Source organism: Lolium rigidum, chromosome 3 (genome assembly GCF_022539505.1).
Source record: "Lolium rigidum isolate FL_2022 chromosome 3, APGP_CSIRO_Lrig_0.1, whole genome shotgun sequence".
Lineage (NCBI taxonomy): Eukaryota > Viridiplantae > Streptophyta > Magnoliopsida > Poales > Poaceae > Lolium > Lolium rigidum.
In genome coordinates, this window is record NC_061510.1 from 99,890,450 (window position 1) to 99,895,823 (window position 5,374).

The window sequence follows — 5,374 nt, forward strand, 5'->3', positions numbered from 1 at the left end:
CAATTGTCTGTTGTTTGCAACTTAATACTGGAAGGGGTTCGGATGATAACTCGAAGGTGGACTTTTTAGGCATAGATGCATGCCTGGATAGCGGTCTATGTACTTTGTCGTAATGCCCAATTAAATCTCACAATACTCATTATATCATGTATGTGCATTGTCATGCCCTCTCTATTTGTCAATTGCCCGACTGTAATTTGTTCACCCAACATGCTATTTATCTTATGGGAGAGACACCTCTAGTGAACTGTGGACCCCGGTCCATTCTTTTACATTGAATACAATCTACTGCAATACTTGTTCTACTCGTTTTCTGCAAACAATCATCATCCACACTATACATCTAATCCTTTGTTACAGCAAGCCGGTGAGATTGACAACCTCACTTGTTTCGTTGGGGCAAAGTACTTTGGTTGTGTTGTGCGAGGTTCCACGTTGGCGCCGGAATCTCCGGTGTTGCGCCGCACTACATCCCGCCGCCATCAACCTTCAACGTGCTTCTTGGCTCCTCCTGGTTCGATAAACCTTGGTTTCTTTCTGAGGGAAAACTTGCCGCTGTACGCATCACACCTTCCTCTTGGGGTTCCCAACGGACGCGTGATGTACGCGTATCAAGCATATTTTCTGGCGCCGTTGCCGGGGAACTGAAGAAAAGCTACACCACAAAGATTTCTAACTCCCACGTCAACTACACGCTAGCATATTTTCTGGCGCCGTTGCCGGGGAGATCAAGACACGCTGCAAGGGGAGTCTCCACAATCCAATCTCTTTACTTTGTTTTTTTACTTGTTTGCTGCATTATATCAAAACACAAAAAAATTAGTTGCTAGCTTTACTTTATTTACTGTCTTGCACTCTATATCAAAAACACAAAAAAAATAGTTACTTGCATTTATTTTATCTAGTTTGCTTTATTTACTACTGCTAAAATGAGTAATCCTGAAGTTGAAGTTCGTTCGTTTAAACAACAAGGTGGAGAAAGTTTTAAATATGCTTGGTATAGAATTAGTGATGCTCATCATAGGTGCACTAAGAAACACTCCACTATTATCCTACTTAGGAACTTTTATGTTGGTATATCTAGTTGGAATAGGTATGTTCTTGATACTCTTTCGGGGGGTAATTTCCAAGGTACTCCTGCTTTAGAAGCTAGTTGCATCATTAAGAGTCTAGTTAGAATACCACCTGTTAATGAAACTAAAATTGAAATCTCTCTTGAGGATGTTATGAAAAAATTGGAAACCATAGAGAAAAAAATTCCAAGTGTTGAAACTAAATTGGAAATGTTACTTGATAAAACTGATGAACTTGACAAATCCTTAGGAGGAATTGATGAAAGAATTAGTGTCCTAGGAACTTGTGTTGTCCATGATAATTAAATCAATAGGATTGGCGAACTTGAAAAAGCTATGGGAACCTTGGGTTCAACCTTTTCATCTATAAAGTTTAGAGAAAAAGCTTATGTGGGTAAAGAGCAAAAGTTTATGTATGTCTCTAAAGTGCCTAAACCAAAAAATATTATAGGCCTAAAATTGACAAAACCCTTAGTACCACTACAGATGGGGGAGCTTATGATGTTGATGCATCATCTCTTGATAATACTTGATATACACTTTCTGCGCCTAGCTGAAAGGCGTTAAAGAAAAGCGCTTATGGGAGACAACCCATGTTTTTACTACAGTACTTTTATTTTATATTTGAGTCTTGGAAGTTGTTTACTACTGTAGCAACCTCTCCTTATCTTAGTTTTGTGCATTGTTGTGCCAAGTAAAGTCGTTGATAGTAAGGTTCATACTAGATTTGGATTACTGCGCAGAAACAGATTTCTTTGCTGTCACGAATTTCGACCCGCCTCTCTGTAGGTAGCTCAGAAAAATATGCCAATTTACGTGCGTGATCCTCAGATATGTACGCAACTTTCATTAAATTTGGGCATTTTCATTTGAGCAAGTCTGGTGCCTCAATAAAATCCATCTTTACGGACTATTCTGTTTTGACAGATTTCGCCTTTTATTTCGCATTGCCTCTTTTGCTATGATGGATGAATTTCTTTGTTCCATTAATGTCCAAGTAGCTTTGTGCAATGTCCAGTGTTAAGAATGATTGTGTCACCTCTGAACATGTGAATTTTTATTATGCACTAACCCTCTAATGAGTTGTTTCGAGTTTGGTGTGGAGGAAGTTTTCAAGGATCAAGAGAGGGAGATGATACAATATGATCAAGGAGAGTGAAAGCTCTAAGCTTGGGGATGCCCCGGTGGTTCACCCCTGCATATTCTAAGAAGACTCAAGCGTCTAAGCTTGGGGATGCCCAAGGCATCCCCTTCTTCATCGACAACATTATCGAGGTTCCTCCCCCGAAACTATATTTTTATTCCATCACATCTTATGTGCTTTGCTTGGAGCGTCGGTTTGTTTTTTCTTTTTTTTTGTTTGAATAAAATGGATCCTAGCATTCATTGTGTGGGAGAGAGACACGCTCCGCTGTTGCATATGGACAAATATGTCCTTAGGCTTTACTCATAGTATTCATGGCGAAGGTTGAATCTTCTTCGTTAAATTGTTATATGGTTGGAATTGGGAAATGCTACATGTAGTAATTCTAAAATGTCTTGAATAATTTGATACTTTGCAATTGTTGTGCTCATGTTTAAGCTCTTTCATCATATACTTTGCACCCATTAATGAAGAAACACCTAGAGCTTGCTAAATTTGGTTTGCATATTTGGTCTCTCTAAAGTCTAGATAATTTCTAGTATTGAGTTTTGAACAACAAGGAAGACGGTGTAGAGTCTTATAATGTTTACAATATGTCTTTTATGTGAGTTTTGCTGCAACGGTTCATCCTTGTGTTTGTTTCAAATAACCTTGCTAGCCTAAACCTTGTATCGAGAGGGAATACTTCTCATGCATCCAAAATCCTTGAGCCAACCACTATGCCATTTGTGTCCACCATACCTACCTACTACATGGTATTTCTCCGCCATTCCAAAGTAAATTGCTTGAGTGCTACCTTTAAAATTTATATTCTTTACCTTTGCAATATATAGCTCATGGGACAAATAGCTTAAAAACTATTGTGGTATTGAATATGTACTTATGCACTTTATCTCTTATTAAGTTGCTTGTTGTGCGATAACCATGTTCCTGGGGACGCCATCAACTACTCTTTGTTGAATATCATGTGAGTTGCTATGCATGTCCGTCTTGTCCGAAGTAAGGGAGATTTACCACTCATTTATTGGTTAGAGCATGCAGATTGTTAGAGAAGAACATTGGGCCGCTAACTAAAGCCATGAATCATGGTGGAAGTTTCAGCTTTGGACATATATCCTCAATCTCATATGAGAACATTAATTGTTGCTAAATGCTTATGCATTAAAGAGGAGTCCATTATCTCGTTGTCTATGTTGTCCCGGTATGGATGTCTAAGTTGATAATAATCAAAAGCGAGAAATCCAAATGCGAGCTTTCTCCTTAGACCTTTGTACAGGCGGCATGGAGGTACCCCTTTGTGACACTTGGTTAAAACATGTGTATTGCGATAATCCCGGTAATCCAAGCTAATTAGGACAATGTGCGGTCACTATTAGTATACTATGCATGAGGCTTGCAACTTGTAAGATATAATTTACATGATACATATGCTTTATTACTACCGTTGACAAAATTGTTTCTTGTTTTCAAAACCAAAGCTCTAGCACAAATATAGCAATCAATGATTCCCTCTGCGAAGGGCCTTTCTTTTACTTTTATGTTGAGTCAGTTCACCTATTTCTCTCCACCTCAAGAAGCAAACACTTGTGTGAACCGTGCATTGATTCCTACATACTTGCATATTGCACTTGTTATATTACTTTACATTGACAATATCCATGAGATATACATGTTACAAGTTGAAAGCAACCGCTGAAACTTAATCTTCCTTTGTGTTGCTTCAATACCTTTACTTTGACTTATTGCTTTATGAGTTAACTCTTATGCAAGACTTATTGATGCTTGTCTTGAAGTACTATTCATGAAAAGTCTTTGCTTTATGATTCAGCTTGTTTACTCATGTCATTACCATTGTTTTGATCGCTGCATTCATTACATATGCTTACAATAGTATGATCAAGGTTATGATGGCATGTCACTCCGGAAATTATCTTTGTTATCGTTTACTCGCTCGGGACGAGCAGAACTAAGCTTGGGGATGCTGATACGTCTCCGACGTATCGATAATTTCTTATGTTCCATGCCACATTGTTGATGATATCTACATGTTTTATACACATTATATGTCGTATTTATGCATTTTCCGGCACTAACCTATTAACGAGATGCCGAAGAGCCGATTCTTGTTTTCGCTGTTTTTGGTTTCAGAAATCCTACAAAGGAAATATTCTCGGAATTGGACGAAATCAACACCCAGGGTCCTATTTTTGCACGAAGCTTCCAGAAGACCGAGGGGGAAAGGAAGTGGGGCCACGAGGCGCCGCCACAACAGGGCGGCGTGGCCCAGGTCTTGGCCGCGCGGCCCTGGTGTGTGGGGCCCTCGTGTGGCCCCCCGCGTTGCCCTTCCGCCTACTTAAAGCCTTCGTCGCGAAACCCCCAGTACCGAGAGCCACGATACGGAAAACCTTACCGAGACACCGCAGCCGCCAATCCCATCTCGGGGGATTTCGGAGATCGCCTCCGGCACCCTGCCGGAGAGGGGAATCATCTCCCGGAGGACTCTTCACCGCCATGGTCGCTCTCGGAGTGATGAGTGAGTAGTTCACCCCCTGGACTATGGGTCCATAGCAGTAGCTAGATGGTTGTCTTCTCCTCATGTGCTTCATTGTCGGATCTTGTGAGCTGCCTAACATGATCAAGATCATCTATCCGTAATTCTATATGTTGTGTTTGTCGGGATCCGATGGATAGAGAATACTATGTTATGTTGATTATCAATCTATTACCTATGTGTTGTTTATGATCTTGCATGCTCTCCGTTATTAGTAGAGGCTCTGGCCAAGTTTTTACTCTTAACTCCAAGAGGGAGTATTTATGCTCGATAGTGGGTTCATGCCTCCATTAAATCCGGGACGATGACGAGAAAGTTCTAAGGTTGTGGATGTGCTTGTTGCCACTAGGGATAAAACATTGATGCTATGTCCGAGGATGTAGTTATTGATTACATTACGCACCATACTTAATGCAATTGTCCGTTGTTTGCAACTTAATACTGGAAGGGGTTCGGATGATAACCTGAAGGTGGACTTTTTAGGCATAGATGCATGCTGGATAGCGGTCTATGTACTTTGTCGTAATGCCCAATTAAATCTCGCAATACTCATTATATCATGTATGTGCATTGTCATGTCCTCTCTATTTGTCAATTGCCCGACTG